Here is a 27,861-nt window from a genome sequence, read left to right as displayed (position 1 = left end):
CAGAAGAGAAGTAGCCTGGGAGGGCTTGAAGGGAGGTTTCAAAGATGGAGGAGCTTTTCTTCATTGTATAAAACAGCCTGACAAAGAAGTAATGGCACCAAGGGCAGCTGGGCAGCCCCAGGCTGGACACCAGGAGAAATGTCTTTCCCTCCCAGGGAAGTGCTGTGGTGCAAGACGTCCCCCAGAAGGAGTCTGGAGCAGCCCAAGGCTTTGTGTGCCCAGGCAGAGGCAGGCAGGACACAGAGCTGCCAGCAAAGGAAGGGGCCGGCAAGGTGGGGCAGCCGGGGGGATGAGGACAGCCTGCAGGGACAGAGGCGCAGGGCAGGGACAGCGTGGGACAGCCTGGGCTGCAGAGGGCAGAGGGATGGGCAGCGGCTGCAAGGCCCTGACAGAGCCAACTTGTGCAGCACTTTGGCCACGGCTGCTGTCCCTGGCCCTGAGGCCAGGAGGGGACAAGTGACCCTTGCAGCCCTGGGGCCTCAGGGCCTCCTTGTCCCTGCCCAGCAGCCTGGCAGGGGCCGCCCCATGGTGCTGCCCTGGGCACTGCACATCCCCACATCCCAGTGCCCCGGGAAGAGCCCCGCGCACTGAGGGAGGGACAGGATCTGCCTTGCCAGGGGCTGGGGCTCAGGCCTTGGCCCTTTGGAGTCATGGAACACATCCAGGTTTCCTCAGCCTCACAGACACCTTCCTTTGCTTGTCCCCACCTGCCATCACTGCCTCCAGTGTTCTGCTCTAACTGGAACCTGGGGACACTTCCTCATCCTCAGTGTTCCTCAGTGGGACCCATTAAAACTTCAGGAAACTTTGGAGATTGATATTGACTTTGAATTCCTGAGAGATTTCTTCAGCTCCCTCTCAGGGACTGATGTTCAGGGCCTCAGCACCAAGCCCCAAGAGGGTCATCAGAGCCCTTGTGCTGTGTGTGTGCTGCTGAGCTGGGCCGGGCTCCTGGCACAGAGGCGGCTCCTGGCAAGCGGCAGCGCTGCAGAGAGACAGCTGTGGCCAGGAGCAGCTCCTGGGCCCAGCCCAGCAGGGCTGGGGCACTGCCTGCAGCCAGCCCAGGCACAGCACAGAGGCACACAGGGCTTAAATTCAGCCAAGGCTGCGAAGGTGCTGAGAAGTTGCTGGAGCAGAATCACTCCCAGCCCCTGGCACAGGAAGCCTCTGGCTGCAGGACAAGGCAGCTGCAGCTCCTGGAGGGATCTCCTCAAGCTGGAACATCCCAATGACTACGGATTCTGTGAGTACAGCTCAGAGCATCTCGAGTGCAGGGGAGGTGAAATGCTCATGAAGCTCTGACAGTGCTGAGGGTTTCTGATGTGTCCCAGAATATTTCCAAGCCAAGGATTTTGATAAAAATGAGGACATTTCCTGAGATTTTGTTTTCAGTTTCCTACTAGTGGAGAATGGCAGGGAGGGGATATAAATAAAAGGCATTATGAATTTTGACAAGTCCCTGAGACATCTGAAGTCTTACTTTTAGTGATCAGTCTTAGTTTGGCCTGTTGTTTTTGCAACCCGCAAACAGAAACTGCCCCCAGCCAGTGCCCTGCAAAGAGGCAGGTTCCTGCAGGGTCAAGGAGAGTGCACAGAGATTTGGGGTCTGTGAGTGGTGGCAGGGACCGATCAGGCCCAGGCAAACAAGTCCAGGAGGAAAATCTCCAGGAAGCAGAGATAAGATCAGGGAATGACAGAAAATGAAACCCAGAAATGTTGTGTCAGGAGAGTTGAGAGGTCTCCTGTCTTGGGGTGACATCCATAGGATCCCCTCCAATGCAGCCCTCTCCCTGCGAAAAACTCCTCCCTCCTCTCCCAGGGCTGGCTGCAGGGTGTGAAGGTGGGGGTGCAGCCAGGGGTGCCCAGAGCTGTCCTGCAGAACCGTCCTGCACCCCTGTCTTTGCCAGGACAGGGGACCTGCCAGCTGCCAGGAGCAACTCTCAGCCTGCAGGGCAGGGAACCAAAGGCAGCTGGATCCTGGCGTGAGAACAGCGCCCACTCCACCACAATCCATCCTCCTGCAGCCCCCACAGCCAGATCCCCCATCTCCCACTGCCCCTTCCCTCCCAGAGCTTTCCCTGTGGGACAGCCCAGAGCTGAGCCCAGCACCAGCCCCAACGTGTGAGAGAACAAGGGGAACAAGGGAGATGTGATCAGGTGAGTGATTGGGATCTCCAGTCACTGGAGACACTGGGGAGCACCGGGGGGTGGTGATCAGCTGCAGACAAGGCTGAGCCTTGGGGAACGGCTCAGGTGTGACAATTCCCACATCCAGACGACCCTCTATCCCTTTCCCTGCAGATCCCAAACCGGTTCAATTTCCAGCAATAGCGCAGTGTCCAGAAGGGAATATGCCCTGGCCTGACCCTAATCCTGTCCCACCTGCAGCCACTGGGCCCTCCCAGAGCACCTCGGTCAATTCCGCGGCCCTGGGCCTAGGCCAGTGCTGGCCCTGAGCAGGATGTGCCCATCCCGAGGAACATGGGCATGTGGGACTTGTCCCCAGGTAGCCACTTGGAGCTAACTGGGCAAAGAGAGGTGTCCTGTGAGAAGGAGGGATGTTGGACCCCTGCCAGCATCTCTGTTAAGCCCTGTTTGCCCAGGGCCTGACAGACATCTTGTGCTTCCTGGGACTGCCTGATGCAGGGTGGTCTGCGCATGGCAGACCTGAAAGCAGATGGATCCCCAGTGGGAACAACCCCCACTGCCACACAATCCATCCTCCAGCAGTCCCCACAGCCAGATCCCCCATCTCCTGCTGCCCCTTCCCTCCCAGAGCTTTCCCTGTGGGACAGCCCAGAGTTGAGCCCCTCCCAAACTCTCTTGGGTCCCAGCACAGTTGCCCCTATTCCCACTCAGGCACTTTGAGACAACAGGGCTGGGCACTGACTCCTCTTCCAGGACCCCGGAATCAGGGAAAACAGGAATGTGGGAGGACTTGGAGTCAAGGGTAGGCAGGTGATTGGAATCTGCAGTCACTGGAGACACTGGGGAGCACTGGGCAATGTTGATCACCCAAAGACAAGGCTGAGGCTTGGGAAACGGCTCAGGTGTGCTCCTTCCCACAGCCGGACCACTCCATTCCCTTTCTTCACAGGCCCCAAAACTATTCCACCTCCAGCCCCTGAGCAGAGTTTAGGGGGGAAAATGTCCTGCCCTGACCCTCCCCCTGTCCCACCCACAGCCACCGTGCCCACACAGAGCACCTGGCTCCAGCTCTGCACAGCTGCTGCACATGCAGGGTGCCAGGGGGCCCATCCCCAGTAAGGCTCAAACTCCAGCACTGTGCCTGGATGCAATTTGCTGCAGGTCCCCAAAGGCCCTTGTCCCCACAGAGAGTCTCTGCAGTTCCCTGGCCCTGGGCCCAGGCACTCCTGGACCTGAGTAGGATGTGCCTATCCAAGGGAAGTGGAGAAAGAGGGGCTTGTCCCCAGGCAGTCACTCGGAGCTAATTGGGCAAAGAGAGGTGTCCTGTGAGGAGGAGGGATGATAGTCCCTTGCCAGCATCTCTGATAAGCCCTGTTTGCCCAGGGCCCGAGGCACCAGGAAGACATTCAGACACCTTGGGCTTCCAAGCTGTTAAAATCCACTGAGAAGTGGTTCCTGAGAGCTGTTCATGGCTGTGATTCCTTTTGGACATTCCAGGCCATTAGTGAAGGGTTCTGCTTCTCTCTTTCCCAGGGACATTGTGGATCCATCCAAGATGTGTTGGGGGCATGCTGGGAAAGCATTTCAGGCACCTGCCTTGACTGTTTGCTCTGGAACTTGCCCAAGGAGCCGCAGGGCCCACGAGGGAGAGATTTTCCTTGGGAGTGTTGCTGCTTTGTGTCCCATGGAGGAGAGAGCAGAGTGTCCCCATGGGGGATTCTTGACCTCATGGACAAGTGCTGTGACGTCTTTGGTGTGCTGACATTGGTTTGGACAAGAATTGGGGAAGTGTCTGCAGGGTCCTAATTAGGGAACGTTGGCCCAGGAGAGCTCCAGGCTGCCTTGGAGATCAGTGCCAATCAGGGGGATGGCATTGGACGGCCGCTGACCACGTGCCAACGGCCGTGGGAGAATGAGCTGGACACGCACAGAGGCTCCCAGTGCAGGCAGATTGGCCCCCAGCTGCAGGGACGCCATGGGAATGTCCCTGCCTCCCTCGGGGCTGTGTCTCAGCCCTGCAGAAACTGTCCCTGCTCTTGTGCCAGCATTTCAGGAAGGATGAGTTTCCCCTCTCCTAGCGACTGTGTCTTCTGTAGAAACAATTGACAAGAGGGTCCTCAGCACAGGAGAGACTCGGACCTCGTGGAGCACTTCCAGAGGAGGCCACCAAGATGCTCGGGGGACTGGAGCAGCTCTGTGACAGAGACAGGCTGGGACAGTTGGACCTGTTCAGCCTGGAGCAGAAAAGGCCGTGGGGACACCCCATTGTGACCTTTCAGACTTCAAAGCACCTCCTTGGAAACTGTGGAGAAATGTTTCCATAGGGCCTGTGCCAAGGGGACAAGGGGAGATTGTTTTCAACTGAAAAAGAGGGTGGGTTCAGAGCAGAGATAAGGGAAAATTCTTGATGCTGAGAGTGGTGAAACACTGGCACAGATTTCCCAGCGAGCTGGTGGATGCCCCGTCCCTGGAAACATTCCAGACCACATTTGACGGGGCTCTGAGCATTCTGATGGAGTGAAAGATGTCTCTGCTGCCACCCAGAAGGAGGCCCTGCCCTGTGGTGTCGGGTACCGGAGTGCTCGGTGTCTCTTGTAGGATGCAATTCCCCCAGGGAGCAGAGGGAACACACAGCACCACTGTGAGCAGGAGCATCCTGCCATGGAGACGGGAATATTCTGGATGCAGAGGCTCAGGCTGCCCTGTTTGGCTTCTGTGTAGATGGAGACAAGTGTCAGAAGAGACTGAGAACCAGGAGCCCCCACCGTGTCTCTGAGTCCCCTTGATTCCCTGAGGCCCCACAGTGTCACAGGTTCTCCTTTGGGCCACGAGGTCCCCCGGTGTCACAGGGTCCCTCTGGTCCCATGAGCCCTTGTGGTGTCACAATGGTCCTTGGTTCCACCAGGCCCCACATTGTTACAGAGTCCCCTTTCTGCTGTGAGGTCCCACATTGTCTCAGGGTCGCCTTGGCTCCATGAGGCCCCACATTGTCACAGGTTCCCCCCTTTCTGCCATCAGGTCTCATATTGTCACAGGGTCCCTTTGGATCCATGAGGCCCTGCAGTGTCACAATGGATCTTTGGTTCCATGAGGCCCCACAGTGTCACAAAGGATCCCTGGGAACCACGAGTCCCTCAGGGATCACAATGGATCCTTGGTTCCATGAGGCCCCACAGTGCCCCAGGGCCTGTGGATTCCACAAGATCCTGGAGTGGCACAGGGTTCCTTTGGTTCCATGTGTCCCCGCGGTGTCACAATGTCCCCACGGATCCAGGAGGCCCCGCAGTGTCACAGACGAGCAGCACTGGAGTGGGAGCAGCCCCAGGGGAGGTTTTGCAGCTGTGCTGGAGCAGCAGCAGCAGCAGCAGCCACGGAGCAACAGTGGAACAGCGGTGGAATGCAAGTCCCGTGAGCAGCGGCTGAGGGAGCTGGGGTTGTTTATCCTGGAGAAGAGGAGGCTCAAGGGGGACCTTCTCACTCTCTACAACTCCCTGACAGGAGGGGGCAGCCAGGTGGGGCTCGGTCTCTTCTCCCAGGGAACACAGACAGGACAAGAGGACACAGCCTTGAGCTGCAGCAGAGGAGGTTTAGGCTGGAGATTAGAAAGTTTCTTCACAGAAATGGTGATTGGGCACTGGAATTCGGCTGCCCAGGGAGGTGGTGGAGTCGCCGTCCCTGGAGGTAATTAAGGAAAGACTGGATGTGGCACTCGCTGCCATGGTCTGGTGACAAGGTGGTGTTGGGTCACAGGTTGGACTGGATGATGTCACAGGTCTTTTCCAACCTGGTTAATTCTGGGATTCTGTGATTCAGTGCAGCAGTGGTGGAACATTGGTGGAAAAAGAGTGGGAAATGGCCCAGCAGCTGTGGAGCAGCACCTGAGATGCCCAAGCTGCGGGACACAGAGTGGGTCTGAGCGCTGTGTCCTGCGGGAGCCGGCCCCACACACCAGAACCATGCCCGTCAGGCTGACCCAGAGCAGGGGGCAGCGGCAGGAATTGCTGCTGGGCTGCGGAAGGCGCGGATCCAGCGCGTTTGATGGTGACTCGGGGGTTGGATCCTGGTTGTTGGCAGCCACCTTTGGTGGTAGCGGGACACTTTCAGTTCATCTGAAGTCGTGAACTCAGGAGAAAGTCAGCACAAAAGGAATCAAGCGGCCTTTTCTGCTGCAGGGAAACACATCTTGGTAGAGGTGTAATGATTTCTGATGTAGGAAGCAAACGGAGTCAAGTTTTGGCCTGTGGTTTTGTTCTAATCCAGGGACAGTTTCCAAAATGATGCAATTTGTGGTGAAAAACCAGGAACGTGCCTCAGCATGGGGATGTTGCACACTGAGTACAGAGCTGTTTGTGGTGGTTATGATCAAGAAAACAATTGGAATTCTTGTCCCTATTTCACTGTTTCTCCCTCTCTCTCTGGGAATGGGTCTCCAACACTCCCTGCAGCTCTGCTTTCCATGATCTGCTCCTCTGGAGTTGGGCTTGGCCAGCTGAGCAGCGGGAAGCAGGAGGCTAATGGAGCATTCCAACTGCAGACTTCCTTTTTGTAGCCTCTGGATTTCCAGCATTTAGAAATTGTCATGTGTAGCGGGTTGAGTTCGAAACTGGGCAGAAACACCAATTAAATGTAGTGGTTTTGGTTCAAAATATTCATTACTTACTTATTTTCCTTCAGTGAGATAAGAATTAGGAGAAAAGCAAAGCAGGCACAAACCTTAAACAGTTGCAGTACAATGAAAGAGTTTTATTACTAATAGAATCAAAAGTAAAGAGACAATAACAAAACAAAATTAAAGCAAATCCCCCCCCACCCCCCCAGCACTTCTCTCCTTTTACCCAGCTCACACAAGGGATAACAGAACATGGGATGTTAGTCAGTGTTCCAGTTCTTGAAAAGTCTCTCTCTTATGCTTAAGGGAAAAAAGGGTTTTTCCTTCAGCTGCACGTGGTTCCCAAACTGCCACCAACAGCAGATCCGCCCGGAAACAAACAATCTGCTGTGTGTAGAACAACTCTCCCATGAAAAATCTCACAGTTCCTTCACACTACAAAACATGGGCCATCACATGGGGTTATTCATCTTTTTAAGGATAAGTTCTTTTGGCCTGCACACAAAAACTTTTTCTTCGCCACAAGTCTCTAGCAGCCTCTTACTACTGTATAGCCTGTCATAGGCATTCTTCACAATCTTCACAGGCACACGAAGATACTCCATCCCCCCATGTTCTTCAAATGGATTAAAGAGACAAACAGTTTGTGGTATTACAGTTTCTTACCACGGCATGCAAGAAGGTTTCTTTTAAGCTGCGCGCCAGACTCGCGGCACCGCCCTCTTTTCTCCCGTCGCCATGCTCAGCTCCGTCCCACGGGACTCACTTCTCTTTCTCTCTGACTCTGAAGCCGCCATGCTGAAGAGTGTTCTTGTTCGGGCTTTACCGTGGGGAAAGCCTCGCTCCCTTTGTGCTGCTGGCTGCGTGGTGTCCTCTTCAGTTCAGCACGAAGTGTGCTGGCTGCAGACAGGAGGCTCTGCCAGCTCTCGTTGACTCCGCCGGCTCCGCATGGAGAGGAGAGGGACCCGCCGGTCCCCAGAAGCCACGCTGGATGGGTTTAGCTGTGAGCAGTCCATGGCTGGTTTTAGCTGCCTGTGGCTCTGGGACAGTCCCCTCCAGCCACCCAGGGTCCGTGCCACAGCGTTGGGAAAGGGGGAAAGGGGCAGTGGTCCCGGCCCGGCCCGGCGGGGCCGGGAGGCTCGGAGCCCCCCCCACCTCCCAGCAAGCGAGCTCCGACCAAAAGGGGAAGTCCCGCCTTTCTGTGCAGTTTAAATATGTAAATTGTGAGAAGCGTAATTGGTCTTAAAGACTGTCCATCAACTCAGGGTCAACCCAATACATCATGTTTTAAACTTTCTGACCAAATCCCACAGGTCTCACTTCTGCCCTGGCAGAAAACCCTCCTGTGGCCCTGTTTGGGAACGGACCCTCAGAAACACCTCACTGCAGATGAGTTTTGCTTGGTTTTGCTAAGGGATGACAAGAAGATCAGCACAAGGAGGAGGGCTGAGGGAGAGGGAAGGACCAGTTCCTTCCTTTTGTCTTCCCATTGGAAAGTGTCCTGCAGAGGTTGTGCTGCAGCCAGAGACTTCCCGGGCCAAGGGCTGAGGGAAACGATTCAGCTGAGGCACTTGAGGCATCTTGTCCCCGGTTTGTAGCCCTGGATCTGGGAGGGGACTCAGCTGCTCCCCCTGCACCCCACAACCCCCCTGAAATGGGGGATTCCTCCGGCCTCTGCCAGGTGCTCCTTATCCATCCCTAGCCTGGGTGCTCCTGCTCTGAGCTCCCATGGTCATTCCTGGTGGTGGGGAGCAGGAGGGAGGAGTTCAGAGCAAACCTGGGAGGTGCCAGCAGGCTCAGAGATGTGTGGAGGTGACAGTGAGACCGTGACGGGATGTGCAGATGGTCACGGGGACAGGACAACACCTCGGGGATCAACTTCTTGGAGATTTGGGGGAATTTCCTTTGGAAAGCACACACGGACACAGACACACGGACACAGAGCGTAGCTTTGCCAAAAGGATGTATTGATTAGTCAGGGGAAATGGCCCTGGGCTCAAAGGGTTCAGGGGATTCCTCCAGGGATGATCATCATCTCCTCATTCCACTGGTAGGGAAAAGGACACCGTAGTCCCCACAACTTGCAATCCTAAAAGACATTCGCAGAAGGTGACCTCTGGTGCCCACTGGGACATGAGAGGGGCCTTGGCCCCAGCCCTCTCCCTGCAGGCACTGCTCACCTAGGCATCCAGAGAGGCAGCCAGGCGCTTCACCCGCAGAACTTCCTCCAGCTTTTTACGCAGAGCAGGCTGGGGACAAAGGCAGCGTTAGAGACACCCTGGGGGCACTGGGCTGCACTGGGAGGAAAGGGGAAAGCAAAGGGGTCCTTGGGGAAGGGGCCTGCGGGCAGCAATGAGGTGCAGGAGCTGCTGTGCTCCTGCCCAGCGGCAGTGGGGTCCTGGCCAAGAGGCACAGCTGGGGCAGGGGCTGCGGCCTGGGCCTTGCAGAGGCTGCTGGGGGGCCTGGGATGGGAATGCAACAGGGGCCCTGGGCAAGGGGTTCCCTGGGAAGGATCCGTGGGGCAGGGGAGGTGTCTGGGGTGTCAGCAGGGCTGCACTGGGCTGTGCTGGGGCAGCATGGGATGGCCTGGGGTGTGGTGGCCGTGCGAGGGGAGGGTCTGACAGCGGCAGAACTCCTGGTACCCACCAGAGGTGTCTTCAGGATGTCGACATTGTCTACATTCACCTGCAGAGAGACCAGGAGATCTCGCTGGTCACTGGGATGTCCCCGGTGCCAGCAGGGAATGGGGGGAGCAAAGTGCCCCCCAATTACCAGAGGGGATGCCCTCCAGTCCCAGCCCCCCACTCACCTCCTGGAGATCATCTTGGGTTCCTTCCAGGAGTGCCTGGGAAAGGACAACAAAGGCTTGGTCTGGATTGGACCTTGTGGGGCTGAGGGGGGAACACGGGTGCAGGGAGCAGGGCGGAGGCAAAGGGATGGGAATTCAGGGCCTCCAAGGAGATCTGTTTGGAGTTTGGGGAGACCCAAAGACACTGACCTGGGGTAAATTGAGGAGCCAAGGGACAGGGCTGGGGCCGTGGAAGGGGCGCGGTGTAAGGTACAGGGCAGGAGAAAGGAATTGCGGTGCAGGGACATGGGAGTGCAAGGGAGGGGCTTGGTGGGGAAAGAAGAACAGGGACGGGCGAGGACAAAAGCAACAGGACTGAGAGAGGGTTTGGGAGCTGGGGGTGAGTCCAGGAATGGTATCAGGAGACAGCGCTGCAGTGACCAGGAAGAAAGGCAAAGGACTGGGGGTGGGGGGCCATGGAAGGAAAGGGCTTGGGAATGGTCAGTGGGAGGGTGTTTGGGGAGGCTGGCTAGGACATAGAGGAGAGAGCTGGGAGGAAACTCCTGAAGGGACACCAAAAGGGTGGGATGGGAGGCCAGAAAGGGCAGGGTGTGGGGACCTGTTTGGCTGGTGCCTCACCTTGGCCTGTGCCGGGAGGCACAGCAGGATGGAGAGGAGCAAGGCCACGCTGAGCACAGCCACCTTCATCTTCCTCTCGCACTGGGCAGCGCTGGCTGAGGCTGCACCGGGCCAGGAGCACCTTTATCCCTGCCGGGACTCCTCCCTGCACCCTCCCCGACAGCCCCCAGGCCAATGCCCGGCTTGGCACAGAGTCCATCCCACCTGCGGCACGCATCCAGCCCCCTTGCCTGGCATCCCTCCAGCTTCCTGCACGGGGCAGCTGCCCCTGGAAGGGCCCAGGCACCTGCGGGGGCCAAGGCCCTGGGGGGGCAGGGAGCCAAAGGCAGCTGGGGACCCTGTGGGGACAACCCCCACTCCACCACAATCCATCCTCCTGCAGCCCCCACAGCCAGATCCCCCATCTCCTGCTGCCCCTTCCCTCCCAGAGCTTTCCCTGTGGGACAGAGCTGAGCCCAGTCCCAGACCCAATATGTGGGAGAAGAACAGTGTCATGGGCAATGCGATCAACCCCATAACTGCGATCTCCAGTCACTGGAGACACTGGGGAGCACTGGGGAGCACTGGGGAGCACTGGGGAACCCTGGGGGTGGTGATCAGCTGCATACAATGCCAAGGCTTGGGGAATGGCTCCGGTGTGGCATTTTTCTGCTTTGAAGGCCTCAAACCGGTCCCATCTCCAGCCCCAGAGCAGAGTCCAGAGGGGAAGATGCCCTACCCAGACCCTCACACTGTCACACCTGGGCACACCAGAGCACCTGGGGCCCGCTCTGCACAGCTGCCCCACACAGGTGTGCTCCCAGGACCCCATCCCCAACAAGGCTCAGACGCCAGCACTGTCCCTGCCTGGGACATGCCCATAGCTCCCCAAGGCCCTTGTCCACACAGAGGATCTCTGCAATGTCCTGGCCCTGGGCCCAGGCCAGCGCTGGACCTGAGTTGGATGTGCCCATCCAAAGGGACGTGGAGAAAGAGGGGCTTGTCCCCAGGCAGTCCCTCGGAGCTAATTGGGCAAAGAGAGGTGTCCTGTGAGGAGGAGGGATGATGGTCCCTTGCCAGTATCTCTGATAAGCCCTGTTTGCCCAGGGCCTGAGGCACCAGGAAGACATTCAGACATTTTGGGTTGAGGGGAAGGCTGTGCATAGAGGAGCTGAAGGCAGCCTGGAAGCCTGGGCTCCCTGCAGGCCTGGCAGCAGGGAGAGCCTGTAGAGGGGGGCAGAGCTGGGGACACAGGAAGGCAGAACCATGGGAATGTCTTTGTTTCACCATTCCTTCTCCCTGCTCTCCTGGGTCAGAGGTTCCTGAGGGCTGAACTTACCCTTCCAAAATGGCAACTCCACCACTCCCCTTCCTGTCCTGCTTTTCTGAAACCCCTGGAGCCATTCCCAAGAGCACTGCAACCATGGAGCCATCCCTCCATCTCTTGGAGACATCCAAGTCTCACAACCGCACATCTCTCAGTCTCTGGGTTTTCTTCCCATCCCTCATGATTTGGGATCCAGGCCCTTCAGCGAGGCATTGGAGAGTGTCTGTATCCCAGGAGGGATGCAAGAGGACACCGCCTTGACCTGTCTTGTGGCCATTTCCTGGGCTGCCTTCCTTTCCTGAGTTATCCCCATGGGATCCTTGTCTTGCTGTCTGGGTGCTCTCTGGAACTCTGCCCTTCCCCTGTCGTTGCCAGTTTCAAGCCCTCCTTCCCAGGCTGGCCAAAACACGGGTGTCCCGTTTCTTGAGAGGGATCCGGTCTCTCCCAATGAGCCCCCGAGCTTCCAACAGGCTCCCACGGTTCCTCTGCAAACTCCTCCTCTGTCTGAGATGTGCCACATTCCTTCCAGCTGTGCTTCCCAGACCCATCCACTTCCAAAACCATCGAGCAGCCCCTGGGACAGGAAAATCCTGCTCTGGTTTAGCGATCTGCCTAGAAAGGTGTGAGGAGAAATCTTTTGAGGACACCCAAGCTGCGGATCAAAGGCTGTGGGTAAAAATCTGGTTTGGGTTCTGAAGCCCATGGGAGCCTTGCCTGAGGCTCAAAGATTCCCAGTGTCTCTGGCTTTGTTCTCAGGTGGATCCAGATGCCTGTCCCAGCTTCCAGTGTTGCCCTTCCCTGGTCTTAAAATTAAGAACCAAACATGGTTTAAGGGAAAAAGGCTTTTTACCTTGGTATTTATTTAAGGATCTTAAGGTGCATGACTTCGTCCAGGTGGAATGCACCAAAATGCACACGGAAATGCACCCAAAATGCCCACACACGATAGATCGTGTATACAATTTATAGACCTTGCAAATTAGCATATCTAGCAAAGATTCCCCAATGAGAAGCTTAAATTAATAGTGTGATATCCCCACATCCCGAGGAATTCCGCCCTGGATGGCCCTATCTTAGTTTGCAGGATATGTTCTAGAGAGGACCTTGGTTTCTCAGGATAGCATAGGACTTTCTGGCCCTAAGTGTGAGGCCTCCAAGATGTTTGGTCTTCTGGCTTAACGGAATATTAGGACTATGCTAAATTATCAGGTTTAAGTAATTACAAGTATGCATGCTAAAAGCACTGAGGACACATAAAAGCTATAAAAAAGGGTATATAAAAGGTATAGATAAAAAAGGCAAAAAATCATCATGGCATCACCAAGAAGGAAAAACCCACAGGGAAGTGATTCCCAAGAGCTGTCCCTGGCTGTGATTCCTGTTGGACATTCCAAGCATTAGTGAAGGGTTCTGCTTCTCTCTTTCCCAGGGACACTGTGGATCCATCTGAGATGTGTTGTGGGCCAGCTGGGAAAACATTTCAGGCGCCTGCCTTGACTGTTTGCTCTGGAACTTGCCAAAGGAGCTGCACATCTCTAGGAAGGCCAAGACTGCTGAATGTCTTCCTGGTGCCTCAGGCCCTGGGTAAACAGGGCTTATCAGAGATGCTGGCAGGCGACCACCATCCCTCCTCCTCACAGGAAACCTCTGTTTGCCCAATTAGCTCCGAGTGACTGCCTGGGGACAAGCCCCTCTTTCTCCACGTCCCTTTGGATGGGCACATCCAACTCAGGTCCAGGACTGGCCTGGGCCCAGGGCCAGGGAACTGCAGAGACCCTCTGTGTGGACCAGGGCCTTGGGGAGCTGTGGGCATGTCCCAGGCAGGGACAGTGCTGGCATCTGAGCCTTGTTGGGGATGGGTATTACAGGTGGGCATATCCCACAGATGGGGTCCTGGGAGCACACCTGTGTGGGGCAGCTGTGCAGAGCGGGCCCCAGGTGCTCTGGTGTGCCCAGGTGTGACAGTGTGAGAGTCTGGGTAGGGCATCTTCCCCTCTGGACTCTGCTCTGGGGCTGGAGATGGGACCGGTTGGAGGCCTGCAATGCAAGAAAATGAGGTGGTGTGAATTTAGGAGCTGCCACACCTGAGTAATTCCCCAAGCCTTGGCATTGTATGCAGCTGATCACCACCCCCAGGGCTCCCCAGTGCTCCCCAGTGCTCCCCAGTGTCTCCAGTGACTGGAGGATCACATTGCCCATGACACTGTTCTTCTCCCACATATTGGGTCTGGGACTGGGCTCAGCTCTGTCCCACAGGGAAAGCTCTGGGAGGGAAGGGGCAGCAGGAGATGGGGGATCTGGCTGTGGGGGCTGCAGGAGGATGGATTGTGGTGGAGTGGGGGTTGTCCCCACAGGGTCCCCAGCTGCCTTTGGCTCCCTGCCCCCCCAGGGCCTTGGCCCCCGCAGGTGCCTGGGCCCTTCCAGGGGCAGCTGCCCCGTGCAGGAAGCTGGAGGGATGCCAGGCAAGGGGGCTGGATGCGTGCCGCAGGTGGGATGGACTCTGTGCCAGGGCCGGGCTTGTGGCCAGGGCTGGGGGCTGTGCCAAGCCGGGCTTTGGCCTGGGGGCTGTCGGGGAGGGTGCAGGGAGGAGTCCCGGCAGGGATAAAGGTGCTCCTGGCCCGGTGCAGCCTCAGCCAGCGCTGCCCAGTGTGAGAGGAAGATGAAGGTGGCTGTGCTCAGCGTGGCCCTGCTCCTCTCCATCCTGCTGTGCCTCCCGGCACAGGCCAAGGTGAGGCACCAGCCAAACAGGTCCCCACACCCTGCCCTTTCTGGCCTCCCATCCCACCCTTTTGGTGTCCCTTCAGGAATTTCCTCCCGGCTCTCTCCTCTATGTCCTAGCCAGCCTCCCCAAACACCCTCCCACTGACCATTCCCAAGCCCTTTCCTTTTATGGCCCCCCACCCCCAGTCCTTTGCCTTTCTTCCTGGTCACTGCAGCGCTGTCTCCTGATACCATTCCTGGACTCACCCCCAGCTCCCAAACCCTCTCTCAGTCCTGTTGCTTTTGTCCTCGCCCGTCCCCGTTCTTCTTTCCCCACCAAGCCCCTCCCTTGCACTCCCATGTCCCTGCACTGCAATTCCTTTCTCCTGTCCTGTACCTTACACTGCGCCCTTTCCACGGCCCCAGCCACGTCCCTTGGCTCCTCAATTTACCCCAGGTCAGTGTCTTTGGGTCTCCCCAAACTCCAAACAGATCTCCTTGGAGGCCCTGAATTCCCATCCCTTTGTCTCCGCCCTGCTCCCTGCACCCGTGTTCCCCCCTCAGCCCCACAAGGTCCAATCCAGACCAAGCCTTTGTTGTCCTTTCCCAGGCACTCCTGGAAGGAACCCAAGATGATCTCCAGGAGGTGAGTGGGGGGCTGGGACTGGAGGGCATCCCCTCTGGTAATTGTGGGGCACTTTGCTTCCCCCATCCCCTGCTGGCACCGGGGACATCCCAGTGACCAGCGAGATCTCCTGGTCTCTCTGCAGGTGAATGTAGACAATGTCGACATCCTGAAGACACCTCTGGTGGGTACCAGGAGTTCTGCCGGTGTCAGACCCTCCCCTCGCACGGCCACCACACCCCAGGCCATCCCATGCTGCCCCAGCACAGCCCAGTGCAGCCCTGCTGACACCCCAGACACCTCCCCTGCCCCACGGATCCTTCCCAGGGAACCCCTTGCCCAGGGCCCCTGTTGCATTCCCATCCCAGGCCCCCCAGCAGCCTCTGCAAGGCCCAGGCCGCAGCCCCTGCCCCAGCTGTGCCTCTTGGCCAGGACCCCACTGCCGCTGGGCAGGAGCACAGCAGCTCCTGCACCCCATTGCTGCCCGCAGGCCCCTTCCCCAAGGACCCCTTTGCTTTCCCTTTTCCTCCCAGTGCAGCCCAGTGCCCCCAGGGTGTCTCTAACGCTGCCTTTGTCCCCAGCCTGCTCTGCATAAAAAGCTGGAGGATCTTCTGCGGGTGAAGCGCCTGGCTGCCTCTCTGGATGCCTAGGTGAGCAACACTCGGGGGTCTTGTGGCCCCAGAGGGTCCTGGGGGTTTCTGGAGGGATCCCAGAACCTGCTGGGTGTTGCCAGAACTTGGGGACGGCAAAGGGACACGGGGGGGGGGGTTGTCCCTGATCCGTGTCCCAAGTGTGCTGGACAGAGCGGCCCCTAAGTCTTTCCTTGTCACTGGGGAGCTCTTGGGAACCCGACAGTCCCCATGTGGGCAGCAGGATTACCTGGAGATTTTGGGGCATCCTGGGGCTTGGGGGGGTCTTGGGCATCCTGTGGATCTGAGGAACAAAATCCTGTCCTGGCTCTATCCAGGGCTCCAGTTCCCTTCTCCTTCATGACAGGCATGGGGACGAGGACCCTCTCCCATCCCATTGGATACAGGGGGATCACATTTTGATGTCTGTGTTTTTAGATTGAACCAGGTGGGGAAAACCATGTCCTGTCCCCCTCCAGTGGCATGAGGAGATGATGATCATCCCTGGAGGAATCGCCTGATCCCCTGTGAGCCCTGGGCCTTTTTCCTCAAATGGCCAATAAACCCCTTCAGCAAATTTACACTCCGTGTCCGTGTGTCTGTGTCCGTGTGTGCTTTCCAAGGGAAATTCCCCCAAATCTCCAAGAAGTTGATCCCCGCGGTGTTGTCCTGTCCCCGTGACCATCTGCACATCCCGTCACGGTCTCACTGTCACCTCCACACATCTCTGAGCCTGCTGGCACCTCCCAGGTTTGCTCTGAACTCCTCCCTCCTGCTCCCCACCACCAGGAATGACCATGGGAGCTCAGACCAGGAGCACCCAGGCTAGGGATGGATAAGGGGCACCTGGCAGAGGCAGGAGGAATCCCCCATTTCAGGGGGGTTGTGGGGTGCAGGGGGGGCAGCTGAGTCCCCTCCCAGATCCAGGGCTACAAACCGGGGACAAGATGCCTCAAGTGCCTCAGCTGAATCGTTTCCCTCAGCCCTTAGCCCGGGAAGTTGCTGGCTGGAGCACAACCTCTGCAGGAGACTTTCCAACGGGAAGACAAAAGGAAGGAATTGATCCTTCCCTCTCCCTCAGCCTTCTTCCTTGTGCTGATCTTCTTGTCATCCCTTAGCAAAACCAAGCAAAACTCATCTGCAGTGAGGTGTTTCCGAGGGTCCGTTCCCAAACAGGGCCACAGGAGGGTTTTCTGCCAGGGCAGAAGTGAGACCTGTGGGATTTGGTCAGACAGTTTAAAACATGACAATTTCTAAACGCTGGAAATCCAGAGGCTACAAAAAGGAAGTCTGCAGTTGGAATGGTCCATTATCCTCCTGCTTCCCGCTGCTCAGCTGGCCAAGCCCAACTCCAGAGGAGCAGATCTAGGAAAGCAGAGCTGCAGGGAGTGTTGGAGGCTCATTCCCAGAGAGAGAGGGAGAAAGAGTGAAATAGGGACAAGAATTCCAATTGTTTTCTTGATCATAACCACCACAAACAGCTCTGTACTCAGTGTGCAACAACCCCATGCTGAGGCACGTTCCTGGTTTTTCACCACAAATTGCATCATTTTGGAAACTGTCCCTGGATTAGAACAAAACCACAGGCCAAAACTTGACTCCGTTTGCTTCCTACATCAGAAATCATTACACCTCTACCAAGATGTGTTTCCCTGCAGCAGAAAAGGCCACTTGATTCCTTTTGTGCTGACTTTCTCCTGAGTTCATGACTTCAGATCAACTGAAAGTGTCCCGCTACCACCAAAGGTGGCCGCCAACAACCAGGATCCAACCCCTGAGTCACCATCAAACGCGCTGGATCCGCGCCTTCCGCAGCCCAGCAGCAATTCCTGCCGCTGCCCCCTGCTCTGGGTCAGCCTGACGGGCATGGTTCTGGTGTATGGGGCTGGCTCCCGCAGTGTTGGGGAAGATGAAACACGAAAGCCTTATAAATATGATTGCCTGACAAAAGATTTTGGGAATATGAAAACTATAAGCAACATCAAAATGAAAGCCACCTTTTGAGATACCAAGTCTTAGTTACTGAACAACTGGAAAACAATGGTATGGCCGACTGAAGGTAATCCCCTCTTGATTGAACAATACCCTCTGCTTGCAGGCAGGTCCAAGGGTCAGAGCAGACCCTACTAGCTCAGCAGAAGGGGTCCAAAGAGTAGTTTTTAGAAGTTAAGATGTAACACTCTATGGTAATATAAGAACTCTTATAGGCTGTATGTAAATGCTATAGGATTTGTATCTTGTATTAGATTGGTTAGTGACAATTAGAATATTCAGTACAGAAGATGATTTATTGTATTGTAACCAAGACTTCAGACTCACTACTACTTCTCTCTCACTACTTCTTCACTCTCATTCCTCTCTCTCTCTCTCTCTCTTTACTTAGCCGCTTACTCTCTTGCTCTCTTGGGCCTGCTCAGAGCTGCCAGCTGCAGCTCTAAGCAGTGCCCCTGTACCCACGCCCTTTGCAATAAACCGCATGTTCCAAGATCTGACTTCAGAGGTCTCTCGTCTTCGTCCGTCCCGACCGTCGAACCCACCCAAGCTCCCGCACCGCAGGACACAGCGCTCAGACCCGCATGGGCATCTCAGGCGCTGCTCCACAGCTGCGGGGCCCTTTCCACTTTTTTTCCACCAATGTTCCACCGCTGCTGCACTGAATCACAGAATCCCAGAATTAACCAGGTTGGAAAAGACCTGTGAGATCATCCAGTCCAACCTATGACCCAACACCACCTTGTCACCAGACCATGGCAGCGAGTGCCACATCCAGTCTTTCCTGAAATACCTCCAGGGACGGCGACTCCACCACCTCCCTGGGCAGCCGAATTCCAGTGCCCAATCACCACTTCTGTGAAGAAACTCTTTCTAATCTCCAGCCTAAACCTCCTCTGCTGCAGCTCAAGGCTGTGTCCTCTTGTCCTGTCTGTGTTCCCTGGGAGAAGAGACCGAGCCCCACCTGGCTGCCCCCTCCTGTCAGGGAGTTGTAGAGAGTGAGAAGGTCCCCCCTGAGCCTCCTCTTCTCCAGGATAAACAACCCCAGCTCCCTCAGCCGCTGCTCACGGGACTTGCATTCCACCGCTGTTCCACTGTTGCTCCGTGGCTGCTGCTGCTGCTGCTGCTGTTCCAGCGCAGCTGCAAAACCTCCCCTGGGGCTGCTCCCACTCCAGTGCCGCTCGTCTGTGACACTGCGGGGCCTCCTGGAACCGTGGGGACATTGTGACACCGCGGGGACACATGGAACCAAAGGAACCCTGTGCCACTCCAGGATCTTGTGGAATCCACAGGCCCTGGGGCACTGTGGGGCCTCATGGAACCAAGGATCCATTGTGATCCCTGAGGGCCTCATGGTTCCCAGGGATCCTTTGTGACACTGCAGGGCCTCATGGAACCAAAGATCCATTGTGACACTGTAGGGCCTCAAGGAAGCCAAGGGGGCCTGTGACAATATGAGACATGATGGCAGAAAGGGGGGAACCTGTGACAATGTGGGGCCTCATGGAGCCAAGGCGACCCTGAGACAATGTGGGACCTCACAGCAGAAAGGGGACTCTGTAACAATGTGGGGCCTGGTGGAACCAAGGACCATTGTGACACCACAAGGGCTCATGGGACCAGAGGGACCCTGTGACACCGGGGGACCTCGTGGCCCAAAGGAGAACCTGTGACACTGTGGGGCCTCAGGGAATCAAGGGGACTCAGAGACACGGTGGGGGCTCCTGGTTCTCAGTCTCTTCTGACACTTGTCTCCATCTACACAGAAGCCAAACAGGGCAGCCTGAGCCTCTGCATCCAGAATATTCCCGTCTCCATGGCAGGATGCTCCTGCTCACAGTGGTGCTGTGTGTTCCCTCTGCTCCCTGGGGGAATTGCATCCTACAAGAGACACCGAGCACTCCGGTACCCGACACTCCAGGGCAGGGCCTCCTTCTGGGTGGCAGCAGAGACATCTTTCACTCCATCAGAATGCTCAGAGCCCCGTCAAATGTGGTCTGGAATGTTTCCAGGGACGGGGCATCCACCAGCTCGCTGGGAAATCTGTGCCAGTGTTTCACCACTCTCAGCATCAAGAATTTTCCCTTTTCTCTGCTCTGAACCCACCCCCTTTTTCAGTTGAAAACAATCTCCCCTTGTCCCCTTGGCACAGGCCCCACGGAAACATTTCTCCACAGTTTCCGAGGAGGTGCTTTGAAGTCTGAAAGGTCACAATGGGTGTCCCCACGGCCTTTTCTGCTCCAGGCTGAACAGATCCAACTGTCCCAGCCTGTCTCTGTCACAGAGCTGCTCCAGTCCCCCGAGCATCTTGGTGGCCTCCTCTGGAAGTGCTCCACGAGGTCCGAGTCTCTCCTGTGCTGAGGACCCTCTTGTCAATTGTTTCTACAGAAGACGCAGTCGCTAGGAGAGGGGAAACTCATCCTTCCTGAAATGCTGGCACAAGAGCAGGGACAGTTTCTGCAGGGCTGAGACACAGCCCCGAGGGAGGCAGGGACATTCCCATGGCGTCCCTGCAGCTGGGGGCCAATCTGCCTGCACTGGGAGCCTCTGTGCGTGTCCAGCTCATTCTCCCACGGCCGTTGGCACGTGGTCAGCGGCCGTCCAATGCCATCCCCCTGATTGGCACTGATCTCCAAGGCAGCCTGGAGCCCTCCTGGGCCAACGTTCCCTAATTAGGACCCTGCAGACACTTCCTCAATTCTTGTCCAAACCAATGTCAGCACACCAAAGACGTCACAGCACTTGTCCATGAGGTCAAGAATCCCCCATGGGGACACTCTGCTCTCTCCTCCATGGGGCACAAAGCAGCAACACTCCCAAGCAAAATCTTCCCCTGTGGGCCCTGCGGTCCTTAGGCAAGTTCCAGAGCAAACAGTCAAGGCAGGTGCCTGAAATGCTTTCCCAGCATGCCCACAACACATCTTGGATGGATCCACAATGTCCCTGGGAAAGAGAGAAGCAGAACCCTTCACTAATACCCTGGAATGTCCAAAAGGAATCACAGCCATGAACAGCTCTCAGGAACCACTTCTCAGTGGATTTTAACAGCTTGGAAGCCCAAGGTGTCTGAATGTCTTCCTGGTGCCTCGGGCCCTGGGCAAACAGGGCTTATCAGGCATGCTGGCAAGGGACTATCATCCCTCCTCCTCACAGGACACCTCTCTTTGCCCAATTAGCTCCAAGGGACTGCCTGAGGACAAGCCCCTCTTTCTCCAAGTCCCTTTGGATGGGCACTTCCTGCTCAGGTCCAGCGCTGGCCTGGGCCCAGGGCCAGGGAACTGCAGAGACTCTCTGTGGGGACAAGGGCCTTTGGGGAGCTGCAGCAAATTGCATCCAGGCACAGTGCTGGAGTTTGAGCCTTACTGGGGATGGGCTCCCTGGCACCCTGCATGTGCAGCAGCTGTGCAGAGCTGGAGCCAGGTGCTCTGTGTGGGCACAGTGGCTGTGGGTGGGACAGGGGGAGGGTCAGGGCAGGACATTTTCCCCCCTAAACTCTGCTCTGGGGCTGGAGGTGGAACTGTTTTGGGGCCTGCGAGGAAAGGGAATGGAGTGGTCCGGCTGTGGGAAGAAGCACACCTGAGCCATTTCCCAAGCCTCAGCCTTGTCTTGGGGTGATCAACATTGCCCAGTGCTCCCCAGTGTCTCCAGTGACTGCAGATTCCAATCACCTGCCTACCCTTGACTCCAAGTCCTCCCACATTCCTGTTTTCCCTGATTCCGGGGTCCTGGAAGAGGGGTCAGTGCCCAGCCCTGTTTTCTCAAAGTGCCTGAGTGGGAATAGGGGCAACTGTGCTGGGACCCAAGAGAGTTTGGGATGGGCTCAGCTCTGGGGTGTCCCACAGGGAAAGCTCTGGGAGGGAAGGGGCAGCAGGAGAAGGGGGATCTGGCTGTGGGGACTGCTGGAGGATGGATTGTGTGGGAGTGGGGGTTGTTCCCACTGGGGATCCATCTGCTTTCAGGTCTGCCATGCGCAGACCACCCTGCATCAGGCAGTCCCAGGAAGCACAAGATGTCTGTCGGGCCCTGGGCAAACAGGGCTTAACAGAGATGCTGGCAGGGGTCCAACATCCCTCCTCCTCACAGGACACCTCTCTTTGCCCAGTTAGCTCCAAGTGGCTACCTGGGGACAAGTCCCACATGCCCATGTTCCTCGGGATGGGCACATCCTGCTCAGGGCCAGCACTGGCCTGGGCCCAGGGCCGCGGAATTGACCGAGGTGCTCTGGGAGGGCCCAGTGGCTGCAGGTGGGACAGGATTAGGGTCAGGCCAGGGCATATTCCCCTCTGGACACTGCGCTATTGCTGGAAATTGAACCGGTTTGGGATCTGCAGGGAAAGGGATAGAGGGTCGTCTGGATGTGGGAATTGTCACACCTGAGCCGTTCCCCAAGGCTCAGCCTTGTCTGCAGCTGATCACCACCCCCCGGTGCTCCCCAGTGTCTCCAGCGACTGGAGATCCCAATCACTCACCTGATCACATCTCCCTTGTTCCCCTTGTTCTCCCACACATTGGGGCTGGTGCTGGGCTCAGCTCTGGGCTGTCCCACAGGGAAAGCTCTGGGAGGGAAGGGGCAGCAGGAGATGGGGGATCTGGCTGTGGGGGCTGCAGGAGGATGAATTGTGGTGGAGTGGGCGCTGTTCTCACGCCAGGATCCAGCTGCCTTTGGCTCCCTGCCCTGCAGGCTGAGAGTTGCTCCTGGCAGCTGGCAGATCCCCTGTCCTGGCAAAGACAGGGGTGCAGGACGGCTCTGCAGGACAGCTCTGGGCACCCCTGGCTGCACCCCCACCTTCACACCCTGCAGCCAGCCCTGGGAGAGGAGGGAGGTGGTGTTTTCCCAGGGAGAGGGCTGCATTGGAGGGGATCCTATGGATGTCACCCCAAGACAGGAGACCTCTCAACTCTCCTGACACAACATTTCTGGGTTTCATTTTCTGTCATTCCCTGATCTTATCTCTGCTTCCTGGAGATTTTCCTCCTGGACTTGTTTGCCTGGGCCTGATCGGTCCCTGCCACCACTCACAGGCCCCAAATCTCTGTGCACTCTCCTTGACCCTGCAGGAACCTGCCTCTTTGCAGGGCACTGGCTGGGGGCAGTTTCTGTTTGCGGGTTGCAAAAACAACAGGCCAAACTAAGACTGATCACTAAAAGTAAGACTTCAGATGTCTCAGGGACTTGTCAAAATTCATAATGCCTTTTATTTATATCCCCTCCCTGCCATTCTCCACTAGTAGGAAACTGAAAACAAAGTCTCAGGAAATGTCCTCATTTTTATCAAAATCCTTGGCTTGGAAATATTCTGGGACACATCAGAAACCCTCAGCATTGTCAGAGCTTCATGAGCATTTCACCTCCCCTGCACTCGAGATGCTCTGAGCTGTACTCACAGAATCTGCAGGCATTGGGATGTTCCAGCCTCAGGAGATCCCTCCAGGAGCTGCAGCTGCCTTGTCCTGCAGCCAGAGGCTTCCTGTGCCAGGGGCTGGGAGTGATTCTGCCGCAGTCACTCCTCAGCACCTTCGCAGCCCCGGCTGACTTTAAGCCCTGTGTGCCTCTGGGCCGTGCCCGGGCTTGTTGGGGCAACGCAGCCCAGTGCGGGGCTGGGGCTCCGTGATGCCAATCAATCCCAGCCCCTCCCCTGGATCGAGTTCCCCGAAGAGTCAGACTCAGGGGGCGGCTCAGAAGCCTAAGCCGCACCCCCTGGGCGGCACCCGGGTACAAGCCACCTCCCCCGGTTCGGGAAAATTCTCGGTTACTCGGTTGTTCACTGCTGCTCTGCTGTAACTCCCGCCTCTCGGTTCCCGCTCCCGCAGTGGTTCTTGTTCCATTGTATCCTCCCCCTGGCTTGGAGCTCATTGCTTGTTTTCCCCTTTCACCGCGGCTTTCAAATTCCCTATAAAACTGAGGACAAGGCTCCCAGGAGCCATCCCATCACAATCCCATCGCATCGCATCCCATCGCATTCCAGCCTGTTCGGGTTGCGAAACTTCTAGCAATAAACCTGTTAGAAGCCCGACCCAAACAGCCTCTCTCTTCCTTTGTCTCCGAGCTAACATGAGCCCACATCATCGGCTCCTGCCGTCTTTCCTCTGCCGAGAAGGCAGCGAGCTAGCCCAGCAAGCAGCTCTTTTGCTGATCCCGAAGTCGCTTCTGCGACGGGCAGAAGTAACGCAGCTGGACTGGCTCTGACCTGGGGCACGCCAGAGTCGGTGCCTGGAGCACCAAACGCTGCGTTACGGGCTGGCTGCAGGCAGTGCCCCAGCCCTGCTGGGCTGGGCCCAGGAGCTGCTCCTGGCCACAGCTGTCTCTCTGCAGCGCTGCCGCTTGCCAGGAGCCGCCTCTGTGCCAGGAGCCCGGCCCAGCTCAGCAGCACACACACAGCACAAGGGCTCTGATGACCCTCTTGGGGCTTGGTGCTGAGGCCCTGAACATCAGTCCCTGAGAGGGAGCTGAAGAAATCTCTCAGGAATTCAAAGTCAATATCAATCTCCAAAGTTTCCTGAAGTTTTAATGGGTCCCACTGAGGAACACTGAGGATGAGGAAGTGTCCCCAGGTTCCAGTTAGAGCAGAACACTGGAGGCAGTGATGGCAGGTGGGGACAAGCAAAGGAAGGTGTCTGTGAGGCTGAGGAAACCTGGATGTGTTCCATGACTCCAAAGGGCCAAGGCCTGAGCCCCAGCCCCTGGCAAGGCAGATCCTGTCCCTCCCTCAGTGCGCGGGGCTCTTCCCGGGGCACTGGGATGTGGGGATGTGCAGTGCCCAGGGCAGCACCATGGGGCGGCCCCTGCCAGGCTGCTGGGCAGGGACAAGGAGGCACTGAGGCCCCAGGGCTGCAAGGGTCACTTGTCCCCTCCTGGCCTCAGGGCCAGGGACAGCAGCCGTGGCCAAAGTGCTGCACAAGTTGGCTCTGTCAGGGCCTTGCAGCCGCTGCCCATCCCTCTGCCCTCTGCAGCCCAGGCTGTCCCACGCTGTCCCTGCCCTGCGCCTCTGTCCCTGCAGGCTGTCCTCATCCCCCTGGCTGCCCCACCTTGCCGGCCCCTTCCTTTGCTGGCAGCTCTGTGTCCTGCCTGCCTCTGCCTGAGCACACAAAGCCTTGGGCTGCTCCAGACTCCTTCTGGGGGACGTCTTGCAGCACAGCACTTCCCTGGGAGGGAAAGACCTTTCTCCTGGTGTCCAGTCTGGGGCTGCCCAGCTGCCCTTGGTGCCATTACTTCTTTGTCAGGCTGTTTCATACAATGAAGAAAAGCTCCTCCATCTTTGAAACCTCCCTTCAAGCCCTCCCAGGCTACTTCTCTTCTGTCCTCAGTCTCCACATAACTGAGCCCAGGACCCTCAGCTTCCACCTGCTGGTTTTGTGTTGAGGCCTCCAAAGCCCATCTTGGGAGATTTTTGGGTTCTCTTGAAGGTCTTTGAAAATGGAAACATAGTGATCGAGGTCCAAGAAAAATGGAGTGTTATTTTTTCCCAAACCTTGCAGTGACAGAACAAGGGGCAATAGCTTTAAACTGAATGAGGGGGAATTTAGATTTGATCTAAGGAGGGAATACTTTACAGTGAGAGTGGCACAGAACTGCAGCTGTGCAAGGCAGAGAACGATGCTCCATCGCAAAATTCTTCAAGGTCAGGAGGTTTGTGGCAACCCCTCCACTCCCCAAGGATGGAATTCCTGTTGTGGGGGTTCCCTGATGTGCTGCGTGACCTCACAATGCTTCTGGCCAGAATGTCTGCTGGGGGCCAGCCAGGCTGCTGCAGTGGCAGTGACCTCACAGCCATCACCATTCCAGCCCTGTCCCCTGGGCCTGGCTCTCTCCTTTCCTCTGTCCTGGTCTTGTCTCTGCAGGGATGAGTGGTTTTGTGATGAACATCTTGTCCCCAAGATATTCCTGAGACCAAGCATTTGTCAGTCAGGCCCATGTCACAGCAGTGAGCTCATATTCAACTCGCTCAACTCCTCATCTCTGCTGGAGCCCACATTCAGCAGCCAAAGCCAGCCCCTGCTCTGGCCTTTCCCTCTGCCCTGCCCCAGGGCCTGACAGAGCCAGGCTGCCGCAGGTGACCTTGAGGTTGTGCAGGGCTCAGGCACAAGGGCTGTGCCAGACTCAGTGCTCAGCTCACACTCTGTGGGGTGGAGCAGAGCCCAGCCAGAAGTCACCCCCTGAAGCAGCAGCTCTGCCGTGCTGGCCACTGGGCCGGCTTGGCCAGGGAGGCTTCTGGCCATGCCCTGCAAGGAGCTGCTGCTGCCAAGGTGCCTTTGGTGTCTCAGGCTCTCCCTGGCACAGCTCCCACCACGGCACTCTGCACTGAGGCCTTCAATGTGTTGGGCTGGCCTGGGGCTTCTCCTGCAGCAGGGTCTGCCCTGGCCATGGCACAGGAAAGGCAGTTCCTGCTGGAGCAGGAGGCTCTGCCTGAAATGGGCTCAAACAGCTCCAACAAGGCCCTGTTTGCAAAGCCCCCCGTGGGGAATGCAGAAGGGAGGTCACGCTGCTTTTGGGGTGAAGAATGCAGAAACCAGCCTGACTCCTCCATTTCAAAGTTCAACATCCTCAGAGGGAGCTGCAGCTGTGGCAGAGCTGGTAAAATCCCTGGAGAAAGGAATAACCAACCAAGTGACACCACTGAGAGCTTCTCCAGAGCTGTGGAGCTGGCACAGCTGGGGCACATCTGACTGACAGGGCAGCGCCTCAGACTAGAAAAGCCCCATCCCAAATTTTAATGGCAACGTCTTCTGACATTTCCCTTCTTGGGGGAGGTGGGGATCCCTCCCTGGAGTGCGGACACTCCCCAAGGTCACTGCTCAAGGCCGAGCCACAGAGATTTGCTCACGGTCATTGATCTGGGTGAGTGACATCAATCTCTGCTTAATGACTGGTTCTGCTTTAATACAAGTGCTTCAAAATTGTGTCCTAGAGCACTAGATTGTAATAGTTTTTACAGCTCCTATACTGTACAGTAAATAATTCCGATTAAGATCTTTTTCTCTAATCATGAGGGTAATCAATTAGATCTGTATTTATATAAATAGATCTGGTTTGCTATTACTCATCCCGTGGGACAATTTACATAAAGCTTCAATTCCACCTGTCCAATCCTTGCCAAATCAACATAAACCCTTGCCAAAATCTGGGGCTGGGATTGGATCCAGCTATTACCGCAGGCCTGGTTCCTACGGTATATCACCGTGTCCCGCAGCCATAGGGAGGAGGAGGAGGAGGAGAAGATCCAGCAGGCAGGAATTGTGCAGCAAGATTGATTGATTTGATTATTTTACAAACTCTTTTATAGACTTTTTTCTTCATAGTCTAATTGGACAAAGGACCAGCCACCCCTTGGGGGTGATTGGCCAAAATCCTAAAACATCCATTATCAAAATATTTTCTACTATACCATAAACAAGACTTTCCAAGGTTGCAGGTGGCTTGGTTGTTTACATTCCCTGCTACCTCTTCTGTGAGAGAGAAAAGTCTCTCACGGACTTAGAAAATAGCAAGAAGATCCTCACTAACAGCATTTTTGTACCTACAATTCCCCCTTTTTGTTTTATAAGATAACAACCCTACTATTAATCCTAAATAGAAATCTACATCAGTTATTAATTCTAAATATGTCCTTAAGGCTTTAACTATCTGACTCCATAACAAGAAATTTAAAATTCAGTCTCTGCTGGTGGAAGGACCATCCCAGTCTCTGCTTGTAGAAGGACCATCTGCCTGATGGTCGACATCCTGGTCCTCATCACAAGAGTCATTAGGCTGATGATCTACATTCTGGTCGCCATTTGGATGGTTGGCGTTCTGGCCATCATTTGGAGGTTGCCTGTTCTGCCTCTGCTGCCGTAGGTCAGGGCAAACGCATTTTGAAGGTAGCCACCGTACCCCAGTATCTGTGGAAACGCAAGCACACCCACGACCCCAAACGATAAGCTCATGAGGGCCTTCCCACTGGTTAGTGAGTAAATTCCGCACCCAGACTTTTGCCCGGGGCAGCTGTCTGTCGCCTGCAGACTGCAATGAGAGGAAATGATTCAGAATAACAGGATTATTTGAATTTTGTGGTACTGTAAGGTGATTAATTGTATACAAAGCTTTTGCTAGTCGGCTCTGTGGGGTTTCTCCATGCATTCCCCTTTTCTGTTTGTCCAAAACATGCTTCAAGGTACCATGAGCACGTTCGACAATGGCTTGGCCAGTAGGAGAATGTGGGATACCAAAGGTATGGTCTACACCCCATAGGTGTAAGAACTGCCGCGTCTTCTCCGAGGCGTAGGCAGGACCATTATCTGTTTTCACGGAAGCTGGCACGCCCAGGACTGAGAAATCCAATTTCCAGTGGGCAATGACATCACGGCCCTTCTCTCCAGTGTGAGCAGTAGCCCACATAGCCGAGGAGAAAGTGTCAATAGACACGTGCACATATTTCAGCCGACCAA

Source organism: Coloeus monedula (genome assembly GCF_965178545.1).
Source record: "Coloeus monedula genome assembly, contig: HAP1_SCAFFOLD_4, whole genome shotgun sequence".
NCBI classification, from domain to species: domain Eukaryota; kingdom Metazoa; phylum Chordata; class Aves; order Passeriformes; family Corvidae; genus Coloeus; species Coloeus monedula.
The sequence above is the reverse complement of the archived record's forward strand: the minus strand, read 5'-3'. Positions refer to the sequence as shown.